The sequence below is a fragment of the Bactrocera oleae genome, chromosome 2 (genome assembly GCF_042242935.1).
Source record: "Bactrocera oleae isolate idBacOlea1 chromosome 2, idBacOlea1, whole genome shotgun sequence".
Classification (NCBI taxonomy): domain Eukaryota; kingdom Metazoa; phylum Arthropoda; class Insecta; order Diptera; family Tephritidae; genus Bactrocera; species Bactrocera oleae.
The window spans coordinates 28,819,387-28,837,595 of record NC_091536.1 but is presented as its reverse complement, the minus strand read 5'-3'; the positions used below and the strand labels follow the sequence as shown (position 1 = coordinate 28,837,595).

Sequence of the window (18,209 nt, the reverse complement as noted above, 5' to 3'; positions counted from 1 at the left end):
GGAGATTTATTATGGCTTTGAACCGCTTGAGGTCGTAACCCTCCATTAGCAGTCTGGCATGGTGCATGCCCTGGAGTTGTTGCCAATTTATCTCCCTGCCTGCTCTTTCCTCCCTTCGGAGGAGCTCTTTGATGGTATGTGGACCAACCGCTATGTATGGTTCCGGCCCTACCGTTTTTGTAGAGGCTGCAGAGCGAGCTAACTCGTCAGCTGGTTCGTTCCGAGCTATACCCCTATGGCCAGGCACCCAAATAAGGTGCACTCGGTTGTGCTCAGATAGGCTGTTCAGCCGTTCTATACACTCCATCACTAGAAGAGATCTGACCTCATAGGCAGAGATTGCTCTTGGTGCCGCCTGACTATCGCTGAGTATAGCGATACTTTTATTGCGATAGTTGCGTTGGAGGTTTATTTCTACACACCGACTTATAGCATAGACCTCGGCTTGGAAAATGCTAGGGAAACTTCCCATGGGAATGGAGAGTTTGGTGCTTGGCCCAGCGACCCCTGCACCAATCCCCTCTTCCGTTTTCGACCCGTCGGTGTACCACTTGATGGTGCTACCCCTTAGCAGTAGGTCCAGTGAAGAGTCATTCCACTCAGATTTGCTGCCAAGGGTTACTTGGAACTTCCTGCTGAAGTTTACTACTTTGGTAATGCTATCCCTTGGGAGAAGGGCTAGTGGTATTTCCTCACTTAGCTATGTGTACCATACTAAATTATATGTAAGTTATTGTTAATTTAGCCTTCATGAGCAGACCTTTCAAAATAGGTACCATAGATCCCTTTTTTAGGAAGCGTTAGACAAAAGCAGTTTACGGAGGGGTTTTCCGAGCTCTTAATTTCAATACAATGAAATAAACTAGTAATTTCTAAAATATAAATATAACTAAATATCTATGTAATATATAGGTATACAAAAGTACGTAAGTTGTGTATACCAAAATATACCATAATAAAACTATTATACTCTGTATCAACATGTTGCAAGTATAATAAAAATCAGTACACTGTGTTTTTAGTTTCAGTTACACTAGATTTCTTGACCAGCAAAGTGCTGTATTCAAACTAATTTCAGTGTATTATTTATATAGTGTTTAAACCAGAGAACTTAGAAGAACGAGAAGGAGCAAATTGAATTTTGTATGATGCTCGATTGGTCGGCTAACAGAGCTGAAAAATTAAGATCAAGGAGTTCACCATTTTCTATAATATTTGCTGTTATTTAACAGAAATGAGAATTTATAACAACGTTCTCTGACAAAATACGTATCTCCCAATGTAAAGTCAAAAAGTAAACACTTTGAACAAAATATACAAATGCCACTTCACATATGCATGATTAATTTTTGCCATATAAACGATTTTTATGATGAAAAATTGATAAAATATGATTTTTTTGAACAAATGCTACATTGATAAAATGTGAATGATTATGCAAAAAATGATATTTTTCTATTTTCTAATTTCAACTGTTACAGAATTAATATTTTATATATGTACATATGTACATCAATATGTTATATTATATAATATAATAATATATTATCACTTATCAATAAATACATGAGCATGCGTTTGCCTACAAGCGTCTTTTCGTGACGATGGCAAAAGCTAGAAATCATAAATTGAACAACTTTTTTAAGTTCCCTCTAGAAGGAAAAAGTGACAACCCTGCAGGCCCACAAAACACAGAAAAAAAGTGGCAACAAAGCTTTTGTCGATTCCGTGGCTCGCAAAAATCTTCGTCAATATGTATGAATGCTCATATATAAACATACCTACATATTTACAATGATTTGTTTGCAAAAATGTGAGAGCGGCAAGGGAAGCGGTGACAATCGGTGAGCGTTCGTTTAATTTTCGGCACATCTCGGATTTTCTACCAACAACACAATGTTGTGACGCTTTGTCGTCGCGTCAGTCCTTCGACAGATTGACTCTTTGCCATAAAAGCAAAAAATGTGAGCTTCGATCGTTGGTTGACCGTGTCAACGGTGATTTCACATGAAGTAATGAGTGTTCATATCTACATACATATGTTGTTTGTAGACAAGTTTACAAATATTTTTCTTTCATATTTCTTTACACGTACACATGATATGAAAATGACGACGGCAAAAGACAATTCTGTACGTTTATGACTCTATAATGGTGCCAAGTACATGAATTATTTTAAGAAATATATCAAAATACTTTACTAGTAATAATTTAAAAGTATTTTGTTAGTAATATTTCTCATAATAAAGTAAAAATGAATTGACATAAAATAATTTAAAAAATAATAAATAATAGTTCAATAAAAGGGAATATATTTCAAATGGCATATCAATATTCCCAGTTTGGCATACATATTATATTCTCTTCAATATTCGCCGGTTGGTTATGTTAAGAGAGTGCATGTGTACAGATTCACCGCTGTCATAAAAGCGAGAAATGTTATTTGTTTCTCCAGCATGTGTGGTGAACTCCTTGATAAAATTTTACAAATGTTCGCTGTCGAATCTGCACCTTCTAGTTCTTCTAAGTTCTCTGTTTAATCTATTGTTATATACAGTGGCAAGCAAAACCGTATTATATACAGTGGCGAGCAAACACATATATATTATATATGTGCACCAATATACCATAGTACCTATACACCGAACAAGAAAGCAGTCATAGCAAGGATTCAATTACAGTGAAAGAGAACAGCACCTAGGATCCAACTTTTCAGACCCGGACGGACGGAATTATATAAGTATTTTATATATTAAGCCGTTTATTATTTATTAATTATGCCTACATTAAGTAGAAAATCTGTATTACTAAGTCGTCTTCAGAATAGAAGACGTATGAGAGTTCTTCGTGCAAACTCTTTATATAGAGATAGTGAGCAGTCACAAGATACTGTCAGTCACGCTAATCGTTGATTAGATTCCAATGTACGTCCGTCCGAACAAATTATCAATACAAATAACATAGAACCAGGCGGGAAAATCTCGAGGTACAGTCTTTTGAACAAAATTTAAATACTGTTCAACATAGGGCAAGACGTCTAAGTCAACAAATCCGCTCTGAAGAGCATATAAGAAATGAGGTCATAGATCTCGGCGTGAAGACCCCGAGGTTCGATCTGTTGAGCAAGTTGTAAATACTGTTCAACATAGCTATATCAGAGGTAAATGCTGGAAATTATACTGTTAAGCAAAAACTTAAACATATAGGTCACAAATTTATGTCAGGCACAGAAATATCTGCACAAGAACCAGTATATTGCTGCATTGGGCTCCATCTTTCGGAAGCAAGTAATGCAGAAATATTTATAAATACCTCTCGACCTGAGGAACGTGTGGTGAACTTCAGAACCTTCCTTCAGGTTCGACTGAAATATTCGTAGCCAATATTTTAGACCGTTATGTTCAAAGATCCGATCAGTTAGAAACTCTTTGCTTAGCTGATTTTGCATCTATGTATAAATATGTTAAATCTAGTACAAGAGCATAAGACAGTGATCATGAAGAAGAAGACGATAATTTACCAGAAAGCGGGGTTGGTTAAAAATAAAAAACGAGTATAAAAAATATCTGATATCACATATGTACATATGTATGTCCCTCAATATATATTTCGCAAAAAATCAAACATTCGCGCAAGTGACAAAAAAAACGTAGACGTCATCATCGTCATCATCCAATAATATTCAACCGAGCTCGCGGCATATGTCCTAAGTATTTCATATTACAACGACAACAAATTCATTCATAAGGAACGTGTGTCTGCTTCAAAGCGAAGTGCGTTTGTTCATAACTCTGCGCCGCGCTATTTTTTCTGTGCGCCTGGTAAACCACATTTGGTTTTCATATAGAATTCCTACCGCAAATGCGCGAAAATAGAAATGAATGAATTGAATTTGAATGAAGAAGTTTCAATTTTACAACTGATCCTACCATTCCCCTCGCATTTGTATGTTGCCCACAAGCTGCTGCCTCACTACGATGCTAAAAATCAGAAATTGAAGAATTTGTCTGATGTTCCCTTCAGAAAGGAGATTTGGCAACATGACCTATTAGCGAGTTAAAATATTAGTTTAATTTACTCCACATTACTCACTATATATATGGCATTAAATTATAAAATTTATATAAAATTGCCATTTATATGAAATCATTAACTACTTCTATATATTCTAAGTACACTACATATAGTACTTTTATATGTTTACTTAGTATCATTTTTTCATAGTTTCTCAATTTAGCCCATTTTATCTAAACACGACGCTATGAAAATGCAGCCCAATCGGTAATCGCAATATTTCAAAAGAGCATATGTCAACTTTCAAAAGCAAACCACTGCAAAAAGGACAAACGAGACAACATAGCCGACCGACATTGTCGTAAAATTGTCGATTGAAACAAATTTTGTCAACTCCGCCAGATGCGCAAAGTTCGGCGTCAATATGTATGCGAGCTCATATGTATATATGTATGTTTGTCGACAAAGTCGTCATTTGATTTTTTTCAACAACAATGTCCGCGCGAACTCGCCGTTATTTCGTTGGCTTGCCATCATGCACAGAGGCGTGTCAAGTGAGGGCTCATAATATATTAATATGTTGTTTAATTTGTATTGAAAAATACTAATGCAATAATGACTTATTGACGTAATATAATTAATAGATACGTAAAAATATAAATACAAATAAATTCATACCTATAATCGTTTTTTAAATAAATCCGATTAATAAAAGTATATCTGAAATAATTATGTGGCAGTGCGCCCCTGACCCCTTCTTGCTTGCGATCGTTCAACTTGCTTCTCGCAAAAAGCATAGACAAAAGTCATTTCTTATGCGGGGCCAGAAGAAGCAAGCATCAGCGTACGTGTTTTTAAGAATGTATGTGTGATTATCACATTTGTGTAAATACGCATAATAAGAAAATATTAAATAAACCTAAACATATGAACAAATTTTTCTGATATATTTTAATTATATTAGGAAGTAAAATATGCTATTAAAGAAATTGAATTATGATATGCTTATACTATACACTCCATCACTAGAAGAGATCTGACCTCATAGGCAGAGATTGCTCTTAGTGCCGCCTGACTATCGCTGAGTATAGCGATACTTTTATTGCGATAGTTGCGTTGGAGGTTTATTCCTACACACCGACTTATAGCATAGACCTCGGCTTGGAAAATGCTAGGGAAACTTCCCATGGGAATGGAGAGTTTGGTGCTTGGCCCAGCGACCCCTGCACCAATCCCCTCTTCCGTTTTCGACCCGTCGTCGACCACTTGATGGTGCTACCCCTTAGCAGTAGGTCCAGTGAAGAGTCATTCCACTCAGATTTGCTGCCAAGGGTTACTTGGAACTTCCTGCTGAAGTTTACTACTTTGGTAATGCTATCCCTTGGGAGAAGGGCTAGTGGTATTTCCTCACTTAGCTATGTGTACCATACTAAATTATATGTAAGTTATTGTTAATTTAGCCTTCATGAGCAGACCTTTCAAAATAGGTACCATAGATCCCTTTTTTAGGAAGCGTTAGACAAAAGCAGTTTACGGAGGGGTTTTCCGAGCTCTTAATTTCAATACAATGAAATAAACTAGTAATTTCTAAAATATAAATATAACTAAATATCTATGTAATATATAGGTATACAAAAGTACGTAAGTTGTGTATACCAAAATATACCATAATAAAACTATTATACTCTGTATCAACATGTTGCAAGTATAATAAAAATCAGTACACTGTGTTTTTAGTTTCAGTTACACTAGATTTCTTGACCAGCAAAGTGCTGTATTCAAACTAATTTCAGTGTATTATTTATATAGTGTTTAAACCAGAGAACTTAGAAGAACGAGAAGGAGCAAATTGAATTTTGTATGATGCTCGATTGGTCGGCTAACAGAGCTGAAAAATTAAGATCAAGGAGTTCACCATTTTCTATAATATTTGCTGTTATTTAACAGAAATGAGAATTTATAACAACGTTCTCTGACAAAATACGTATCTCCCAATGTAAAGTCAAAAAGTAAACACTTTGAACAAAATATACAAATGCCACTTCACATATGCATGATTAATTTTTGCCATATAAACGATTTTTATGATGAAAAATTGATAAAATATGATTTTTTTGAACAAATGCTACATTGATAAAATGTGAATGATTATGCAAAAAATGATATTTTTCTATTTTCTAATTTCAACTGTTACAGAATTAATATTTTATATATGTACATATGTACATCAATAAGTTATATTATATAATATAATAATATATTATCACTTATCAATAAATACATGAGCATGCGTTTGCCTACAAGCGTCTTTTCGTGACGATGGCAAAAGCTAGAAATCATAAATTGAACAACTTTTTTAAGTTCCCTCTAAAAGGAAAAAGTGACAACCCTGCAGGCCCACAAAACACAGAAAAAAAGTGGCAACAAAGCTTTTGTCGATTCCGTGGCTCGCAAAAATCTTCGTCAATATGTATGAATGCTCATATATAAACATACCTACATATTTACAATGATTTGTTTGCAAAAATGTGAGAGCGGCAAGGGAAGCGGTGACAATCGGTGAGCGTTCGTTTAATTTTCGGCACATCTCGGATTTTCTACCAACAACACAATGTTGTGACGCTTTGTCGTCGCGTCAGTCCTTCGACAGATTGACTCTTTGCCATAAAAGCAAAAAATGTGAGCTTCGATCGTTGGTTGGCCGTGTCAACGGTGATTTCACATGAAGTAATGAGTGTTCATATCTACATACATATGTTGTTTGTAGACAAGTTTACAAATATTTTTCTTTCATATTTCTTTACATGTACACATGATATGAAAATGACGACGGCAAAAGACAATTCTGTACGTTTATGACTCTATAATGGTGCCAAGTACATGAATTATTTTAAGAAATATATCAAAATACTTTACTAGTAATAATTTAAAAGTATTTTGTTAGTAATATATTAAACATAATAAAGTAAAAATGAATTGACATAAAATAATTTAAAAAATAATAAATAATAGTTCAATAAAAGGGAATATATTTCAAATGGCATATCAATATTCCCAGTTTGGCATACATATTATATTCTCTTCAATATTCGCCGGTTGGTTATGTTAAGAGAGTGCATGTGTACAGATTCACCGCTGTCATAAAAGCGAGAAATGTTATTTGTTTCTCCAGCATGTGTGGTGAACTCCTTGATAAAATTTTACAAATGTTCGCTGTCGAATCTGCACCTTCTAGTTCTTCTAAGTTCTCTGTTTAATCTATTGTTATATACAGTGGCAAGCAAAACCGTATTATATACAGTGGCGAGCAAACACATATATATTATATATGTGCACCAATATACCATAGTACCTATACACCGAACAAGAAAGCAGTCATAGCAAGGATTCAATTACAGTGAAAGAGAACAGCACCTAGGATCCAACTTTTCAGACCCGGACGGACGGAATTATATAAGTATTTTATATATTAAGCCGTTTATTATTTATTAATTATGCCTACATTAAGTAGAAAATCTGTATTACTAAGTCGTCTTCAGAATAGAAGACGTATGAGAGTTCTTCGTGCAAACTCTTTATATAGAGATAGTGAGCAGTCACAAGATACTGTCAGTCACGCTAATCGTTGATTAGATTCCAATGTACGTCCGTCCGAACAAATTATCAATACAAATAACATAGAACCAGGCGGGAAAATCTCGAGGTACAGTCTTTTGAACAAAATTTAAATACTGTTCAATATAGGGCAAGACGTCTAAGTCAACAAATCCGCTCTGAAGAGCATATAAGAAATGAGGTCATAGATCTCGGCGTGAAGACCCCGAGGTTCGATCTGTTGAGCAAGTTGTAAATACTGTTCAACATAGCTATATCAGAGGTAAATGCTGGAAATTATACTGTTAAGCAAAAACTTAAACATATAGGTCACAAATTTATGTCAGGCACAGAAATATCTGCACAAGAACCAGTATATTGCTGCATTGGGCTCCATCTTTCGGAAGCAAGTAATGCAGAAATATTTATAAATACCTCTCGACCTGAGGAACGTGTGGTGAACTTCAGAACCTTCCTTCAGGTTCGACTGAAATATTCGTAGCCAATATTTTAGACCGTTATGTTCAAAGATCCGATCAGTTAGAAACTCTTTGCTTAGCTGATTTTGCATCTATGTATAAATATGTTAAATCTAGTACAAGAGCATAAGACAGTGATCATGAAGAAGAAGACGATAATTTACCAGAAAGCGGGGTTGGTTAAAAATAAAAAAAGAGTATAAAAAATATCTGATATCACATATGTACATATGTATGTCCCTCAATATATCTTTCGCAAAAAATCAAACATTCGCGCAAGTGACAAAAAAAACGTAGACGTCATCATCGTCATCATCCAATAATATTCAACCGAGCTCGCGGCATATGTCCTAAGTATTTCATATTACAACGACAACAAATTCATTCATAAGGAACGTGTGTCTGCTTCAAAGCGAAGTGCGTTTGTTCATAACTCTGCGCCGCGCTATTTTTTCTGTGCGCCTGGTAAACCACATTTGGTTTTCATATAGAATTCCTACCGCAAATGCGCGAAAATAGAAATGAATGAATTGAATTTGAATGAAGAAGTTTCAATTTTACAACTGATCCTACCATTCCCCTCGCATTTGTATGTTGCCCACAAGCTGCTGCCTCACTACGATGCTAAAAATCAGAAATTGAAGAATTTGTCTGATGTTCCCTTCAGAAAGGAGATTTGGCAACATGACCTATTAGCGAGTTAAAATATTAGTTTAATTTACTCCACATTACTCACTATATATATGGCATTAAATTATAAAATTTATATAAAATTGCCATTTATATGAAATCATTAACTACTTCTATATATCTAAGTACACTACATATAGTACTTTTATATGTTTACTTAGTGTCATTTTTTCATAGTTTCTCAATTTAGCCCATTATCTAAACACGACGCTATGAAAATGCAGCCCAATCGGTAATCGCAATATTTCAAAAGAGCATATGTCAACTTTCAATAGCAAAAAACTGCAAAAAGGACAAACGAGACAACATAGCCGACCGACATTGTCGTAAAATTGTCGATTGAAACAAATTTTGTCAACTCCGCCAGATGCGCAAAGTTCGGCGTCAATATGTATGCGAGCTCATATGTATATATGTATGTTTGTCGACAAAGTCGTCATTTGATTTTTTTCAACAACAATGTCCGCGCGAACTCGCCGTTATTTCGTTGGCTTGCCATTATGCACAGAGGCGTGTCAAGTGAGGGCTCATAATATATTAATATGTTGTTTAATTTGTATTGAAAAATACTAATGCAATAATGACTTATTGACGTAATATAATTAATAGATACGTAAAAATATAAATACAAATAAATTCATACCTATAATCGTTTTTTAAATAAATCCGATTAATAAAAGTATATCTGAAATAATTATGTGGCAGTGCGCCCCTGACCCCTTCTTGCTTGCGATCGTTCAACTTGCTTCTCGCAAAAAGCATAGACAAAAGTCATTGCTTATGCGGGGCCAGAAGAAGCAAGCATCAGCGTACGTGTTTTTAAGAATGTATGTGTGATTATCACATTTGTGTAAATACGCATAATAAGAAAATATTAAATAAACCTAAACATATGAACAAATTTTTCTGATATATTTTAATTATATTAGGAAGTAAAATATGCTATTAAAGAAATTGAATTATGATATGCTTATTAATAATAATTAATAAAATAAAAAAATAAAATTTAATTTGCATGAGTTTTAGGATTCCAACGTATAGGCCCGTATTCGGATTGAGCTTAACTACTTCACGCTTACGGCCTCAGCCACCACAAAAGTGGAAACGCGGCCGCTTAGCCATCGTTTTATTGTTATCCTTTGCTCAATAAGCAATTACTCACGCAACGCACATACATAAGTTAGAAAAATAGCCTATTAAATGTTTAGTTCATTATGAATTCTGGGATTTTAACCGGTAATACAGATTTTTAATTCAGAAGGCTTTTCATAATTATAAATTTGTCATATCATAGAAATTTAAAACATAAATCTAAATAGGTATGCGCAACGATTTTTCATTTAGGAATATTCGTTGTGCCTATTTATGCCTATGGCCAGGCACCCAAATAAGGTGCACTCGGTTGTGCTCAGATAGGCTGTTCAGCCGTTCTATACACTCCATCACTAGAAGAGATCTGACCTCATAGGCAGAGATTGCTCTTAGTGCCGCTTGACTATCGCTGAGTATAGCGATACTTTTATTGCGATAGTTGCGTTGGAGGTTTATTTCTACACACCGACTTATAGCATAGACCTCGGCTTGGAAAATGCTAGGGAAACTTCCCATGGGAATGGAGAGTTTGGTGCTTGGCCCAGCGACCCCTGCACCAATCCCCTCTTCCGTTTTCGACCCGTCGGTGTACCACTTGATGGTGCTACCCCTTAGCAGTAGGTCCAGTGAAGAGTCATTCCACTCAGATTTGCTGCCAAGGTTTACTTGGAACTTCCTGCTGAAGTTTACTACTTTGGTAATGCTATCCCTTGGGAGAAGGGCTAGTGGTATTTCCTCACTTAGCTATGTGTACCATACTAAATTATATGTAAGTTATTGTTAATTTAGCCTTCATGAGCAGACCTTTCAAAATAGGTACCATAGATCCCTTTTTTAGGAAGCGTTAGACAAAAGCAGTTTACGGAGGGGTTTTCCGAGCTCTTAATTTCAATACAATGAAATAAACTAGTAATTTCTAAAATATAAATATAACTAAATATCTATGTAATATATAGGTATACAAAAGTACGTAAGTTGTGTATACCAAAATATACCATAATAAAACTATTATACTCTGTATCAACATGTTGCAAGTATAATAAAAATCAGTACACTGTGTTTTTAGTTTCAGTTACACTAGATTTCTTGACCAGCAAAGTGCTGTATTCAAACTAATTTCAGTGTATTATTTATATAGTGTTTAAACCAGAGAACTTAGAAGAACGAGAAGGAGCAAATTGAATTTTGTATGATGCTCGATTGGTCGGCTAACAGAGCTGAAAAATTAAGATCAAGGAGTTCACCATTTTCTATAATATTTGCTGTTATTTAACAGAAATGAGAATTTATAACAACGTTCTCTGACAAAATACGTATCTCCCAATGTAAAGTCAAAAAGTAAACACTTTGAACAAAATATACAAATGCCACTTCACATATGCATGATTAATTTTTGCCATATAAACGATTTTTATGATGAAAAATTGATAAAATATGATTTTTTTGAACAAATGCTACATTGATAAAATGTGAATGATTATGCAAAAAATGATATTTTTCTATTTTCTAATTTCAACTGTTACAGAATTAATATTTTATATATGTACATATGTACATCAATATGTTATATTATATAATATAATAATATATTATCACTTATCAATAAATACATGAGCATGCGTTTGCCTACAAGCGTCTTTTCGTGACGATGGCAAAAGCTAGAAATCATAAATTGAACAACTATTTTAAGTTCCCTCTAGAAGGAAAAAGTGACAACCCTGCAGGCCCACAAAACACAGAAAAAAAGTGGCAACAAAGCTTTTGTCGATTCCGTGGCTCGCAAAAATCTTCGTCAATATGTATGAATGCTCATATATAAACATACCTACATATTTACAATGATTTGTTTGCAAAAATGTGAGAGCGGCAAGGGAAGCGGTGACAATCGGCGAGCGTTCGTTTAATTTTCGGCACATCTCGGATTTTCTACCAACAACACAATGTTGTGACGCTTTGTCGTCGCGTCAGTCCTTCGACAGATTGACTCTTTGCCATAAAAGCAAAAAATGTGAGCTTCGATCGTTGGTTGACCGTGTCAACGGTGATTTCACATGAAGTAATGAGTGTTCATATCTACATACTTATGTTGTTTGTAGACAAGTTTACAAATATTTTTCTTTCATATTTCTTTACATGTACACATGATATGAAAATGACGACGGCAAAAGACAATTCTGTACGTTTATGACTCTATAATGGTGCCAAGTACATGAATTATTTTAAGAAATATATCAAAATACTTTACTAGTAATAATTTAAAAGTATTTTGTTAGTAATATTTCTCATAATAAAGTAAAAATGAATTGACATAAAATAATTTAAAAAATAATAAATAATAGTTCAATAAAAGGGAATATATTTCAAATGGCATATCAATATTCCCAGTTTGGCATACATATTATATTCTCTTCAATATTCGCCGGTTGGTTATGTTAAGAGAGTGCATGTGTACAGATTCACCGCTGTCATAAAAGCGAGAAATGTTATTTGTTTCTCCAGCATGTGTGGTGAACTCCGTGATAAAATTTTACAAATGTTCGCTGTCGAATCTGCACCTTCTAGTTCTTCTAAGTTCTCTGTTTAATCTATTGTTATATACAGTGGCAAGCAAAACCGTATTATATACAGTGGCGAGCAAACACATATATATTATATATGTGCACCAATATACCATAGTACCTATACACCGAACAAGAAAGCAGTCATAGCAAGGATTCAATTACAGTGAAAGAGAACAGCACCTAGGATCCAACTTTTCAGACCCGGACGGACGGAATTATATAAGTATTTTATATATTAAGCCGTTTATTATTTATTAATTATGCCTACATTAAGTAGAAAATCTGTATTACTAAGTCGTCTTCAGAATAGAAGACGTATGAGAGTTCTTCGTGCAAACTCTTTATATAGAGATAGTGAGCAGTCACAAGATACTGTCAGTCACGCTAATCGTTGATTAGATTCCAATGTACGTCCGTCCGAACAAATTATCAATACAAATAACATAGAACCAGGCGGGAAAATCTCGAGGTACAGTCTTTTGAACAAAATTTAAATACTGTTCAACATAGGGCAAGACGTCTAAGTCAACAAATCCGCTCTGAAGAGCATATAAGAAATGAGGTCATAGATCTCGGCGTGAAGACCCCGAGGTTCGATCTGTTGAGCAAGTTGTAAATACTGTTCAACATAGCTATATCAGAGGTAAATGCTGGAAATTATACTGTTAAGCAAAAACTTAAACATATAGGTCGCAAATATATGTCAGGCACAGAAATATCTGCACAAGAACCAGTATATTGCTGCATTGGGCTCCATCTTTCGGAAGCAAGTAATGCAGAAATATTTATAAATACCTCTCGACCTGAGGAACGTGTGGTGAACTTCAGAACCTTCCTTCAGGTTCGACTGAAATATTCGTAGCCAATATTTTAGACCGTTATGTTCAAAGATCCGATCAGTTAGAAACTCTTTGCTTAGCTGATTTTGCATCTATGTATAAATATGTTAAATCTAGTACAAGAGCATAAGACAGTGATCATGAAGAAGAAGACGATAATTTACCAGAAAGCGGGGTTGGTTAAAAATAAAAAAAGAGTATAAAAAATATCTGATATCACATATGTACATATGTATGTCCCTCAATATATCTTTCGCAAAAAATCAAACATTCGCGCAAGTGACAAAAAAAACGTAGACGTCATCATCGTCATCATCCAATAATATTCAACCGAGCTCGCGGCATATGTCCTAAGTATTTCATATTACAACGACAACCAATTCATTCATAAGGAACGTGTGTCTGCTTCAAAGCGAAGTGCGTTTGTTCATAACTCTGCGCCGCGCTATTTTTTCTGTGCGCCTGGTAAACCACATTTGGTTTTCATATAGAATTCCTACCGCAAATGCGCGAAAATAGAAATGAATGAATTGAATTTGAATGAAGAAGTTTAAATTTTACAACTGATCCTACCATTCCCCTCGCATTTGTATGTTGCCCACAAGCTGCTGCCTCACTACGATGCTAAAAATCAGAAATTGAAGAATTTGTCTGATGTTCCCTTCAGAAAGGAGATTTGGCAACATGACCTATTAGCGAGTTAAAATATTAGTTTAATTTACTCCACATTACTCACTATATATATGGCATTAAATTATAAAATTTATATAAAATTGCCATTTATATGAAATCATTAACTACTTCTATATATCTAAGTACACTACATATAGTACTTTTATATGTTTACTTAGTGTCATTTTTTCATAGTTTCTCAATTTAGCCCATTATCTAAACACGACGCTATGAAAATGCAGCCCAATCGGTAATCGCAATATTTCAAAAGAGCATATGTCAACTTTCAATAGCAAAAAACTGCAAAAAGGACAAACGAGACAACATAGCCGACCGACATTGTCGTAAAATTGTCGATTGAAACAAATTTTGTCAACTCCGCCAGATGCGCAAAGTTCGGCGTCAATATGTATGCGAGCTCATATGTATATATGTATGTTTGTCGACAAAGTCGTCATTTGATTTTTTTCAACAACAATGTCCGCGCGAACTCGCCGTTATTTCGTTGGCTTGCCATTATGCACAGAGGCGTGTCAAGTGAGGGCTCATAATATATTAATATGTTGTTTAATTTGTATTGAAAAATACTAATGCAATAATGACTTATTGACGTAATATAATTAATAGATACGTAAAAATATAAATACAAATAAATTCATACCTATAATCGTTTTTTAAATAAATCCGATTAATAAAAGTATATCTGAAATAATTATGTGGCAGTGCGCCCCTGACCCCTTCTTGCTTGCGATCGTTCAACTTGCTTCTCGCAAAAAGCATAGACAAAAGTCATTGCTTATGCGGGGCCAGAAGAAGCAAGCATCAGCGTACGTGTTTTTAAGAATGTATGTGTGATTATCACATTTGTGTAAATACGCATAATAAGAAAATATTAAATAAACCTAAACATATGAACAAATTTTTCTGATATATTTTAATTATATTAGGAAGTAAAATATGCTATTAAAGAAATTGAATTATGATATGCTTATTAATAATAATTAATAAAATAAAAAAATAAAATTTAATTTGCATGAGTTTTAGGATTCCAACGTATAGGCCCGTATTCGGATTGAGCTTAACTACTTCACGCTTACGGCCTCAGCCACCACAAAAGTGGAAACGCGGCCGCTTAGCCATCGTTTTATTGTTATCCTTTGCTCAATAAGCAATTACTCACGCAACGCACATACATAAGTTAGAAAAATAGCCTATTAAATGTTTAGTTCATTATGAATTCTGGGATTTTAACCGGTAATACAGATTTTTAATTCAGAAGGCTTTTCATAATTATAAATTTGTCATATCATAGAAATTTAAAACATAAATCTAAATAGGTATGCGCAACGATTTTTCATTTAGGAATATTCGTTGTGCCTATTTATGCCTATGGCCAGGCACCCAAATAAGGTGCACTCGGTTGTGCTCAGATAGGCTGTTCAGCCGTTCTATACACTCCATCACTAGAAGAGATCTGACCTCATAGGCAGAGATTGCTCTTAGTGCCGCTTGACTATCGCTGAGTATAGCGATACTTTTATTGCGATAGTTGCGTTGGAGGTTTATTTCTACACACCGACTTATAGCATAGACCTCGGCTTGGAAAATGCTAGGGAAACTTCCCATGGGAATGGAGAGTTTGGTGCTTGGCCCAGCGACCCCTGCACCAATCCCCTCTTCCGTTTTCGACCCGTCGGTGTACCACTTGATGGTGCTACCCCTTAGCAGTAGGTCCAGTGAAGAGTCATTCCACTCAGATTTGCTGCCAAGTTTTACTTGGAACTTCCTGCTGAAGTTTACTACTTTGGTAATGCTATCCCTTGGGAGAAGGGCTAGTGGTATTTCCTCACTTAGCTATGTGTACCATACTAAATTATATGTAAGTTATTGTTAATTTAGCCTTCATGAGCAGACCTTTCAAAATAGGTACCATAGATCCCTTTTTTAGGAAGCGTTAGACAAAAGCAGTTTACGGAGGGGTTTTCCGAGCTCTTAATTTCAATACAATGAAATAAACTAGTAATTTCTAAAATATAAATATAACTAAATATCTATGTAATATATAGGTATACAAAAGTACGTAAGTTGTGTATACCAAAATATACCATAATAAAACTATTATACTCTGTATCAACATGTTGCAAGTATAATAAAAATCAGTACACTGTGTTTTTAGTTTCAGTTACACTAGATTTCTTGACCAGCAAAGTGCTGTATTCAAACTAATTTCAGTGTATTATTTATATAGTGTTTAAACCAGAGAACTTAGAAGAACGAGAAGGAGCAAATTGAATTTTGTATGATGCTCGATTGGTCGGCTAACAGAGCTGAAAAATTAAGATCAAGGAGTTCACCATTTTCTATAATATTTGCTGTTATTTAACAGAAATGAGAATTTATAACAACGTTCTCTGACAAAATACGTATCTCCCAATGTAAAGTCAAAAAGTAAACACTTTGAACAAAATATACAAATGCCACTTCACATATGCATGATTAATTTTTGCCATATAAACGATTTTTATGATGAAAAATTGATAAAATATGATTTTTTTGAACAAATGCTACATTGATAAAATGTGAATGATTATGCAAAAAATGATATTTTTCTATTTTCTAATTTCAACTGTTACAGAATTAATATTTTATATATGTACATATGTACATCAATATGTTATATTATATAATATAATAATATATTATCACTTATCAATAAATACATGAGCATGCGTTTGCCTACAAGCGTCTTTTCGTGACGATGGCAAAAGCTAGAAATCATAAATTGAACAACTTTTTTAAGTTCCCTCTAGAAGGAAAAAGTGACAACCCTGCAGGCCCACAAAACACAGAAAAAAAGTGGCAACAAAGCTTTTGTCGATTCCGTGGCTCGCAAAAATCTTCGTCAATATGTATGAATGCTCATATATAAACATACCTACATATTTACAATGATTTGTTTGCAAAAATGTGAGAGCGGCAAGGGAAGCGGTGACAATCGGCGAGCGTTCGTTTAATTTTCGGCACATCTCGGATTTTCTACCAACAACACAATGTTGTGACGCTTTGTCGTCGCGTCAGTCCTTCGACAGATTGACTCTTTGCCATAAAAGCAAAAAATGTGAGCTTCGATCGTTGGTTGACCGTGTCAACGGTGATTTCACATGAAGTAATGAGTGTTCATATCTACATACTTATGTTGTTTGTAGACAAGTTTACAAATATTTTTCTTTCATATTTCTTTACATGTACACATGATATGAAAATGACGACGGCAAAAGACAATTCTGTACGTTTATGACTCTATAATGGTGCCAAGTACATGAATTATTTTAAGAAATATATCAAAATACTTTACTAGTAATAATTTAAAAGTATTTTGTTAGTAATATTTCTCATAATAAAGTAAAAATGAATTGACATAAAATAATTTAAAAAATAATAAATAATAGTTCAATAAAAGGGAATATATTTCAAATGGCATATCAATATTCCCAGTTTGGCATACATATTATATTCTCTTCAATATTCGCCGGTTGGTTATGTTAAGAGAGTGCATGTGTACAGATTCACCGCTGTCATAAAAGCGAGAAATGTTATTTGTTTCTCCAGCATGTGTGGTGAACTCCGTGATAAAATTTTACAAATGTTCGCTGTCGAATCTGCACCTTCTAGTTCTTCTAAGTTCTCTGTTTAATCTATTGTTATATACAGTGGCAAGCAAAACCGTATTATATACAGTGGCGAGCAAACACATATATATTATATATGTGCACCAATATACCATAGTACCTATACACCGAACAAGAAAGCAGTCATAGCAAGGATTCAATTACAGTGAAAGAGAACAGCACCTAGGATCCAACTTTTCAGACCCGGACGGACGGAATTATATAAGTATTTTATATATTAAGCCGTTTATTATTTATTAATTATGCCTACATTAAGTAGAAAATCTGTATTACTAAGTCGTCTTCAGAATAGAAGACGTATGAGAGTTCTTCGTGCAAACTCTTTATATAGAGATAGTGAGCAGTCACAAGATACTGTCAGTCACGCTAATCGTTGATTAGATTCCAATGTACGTCCGTCCGAACAAATTATCAATACAAATAACATAGAACCAGGCGGGAAAATCTCGAGGTACAGTCTTTTGAACAAAATTTAAATACTGTTCAACATAGGGCAAGACGTCTAAGTCAACAAATCCGCTCTGAAGAGCATATAAGAAATGAGGTCATAGATCTCGGCGTGAAGACCCCGAGGTTCGA

At 34.5% G+C, this 18,209-nt stretch overlaps 1 protein-coding gene across 2 annotated transcripts in view; it reads right to left on the bottom strand.

Annotated features, from left to right (window-relative positions):
- Positions 1-18,209, bottom strand: part of LOC106622153 (uncharacterized) — a 737,325-nt gene that overhangs the window by 929 nt on the left and 718,187 nt on the right. The window lies entirely within an intron of this gene.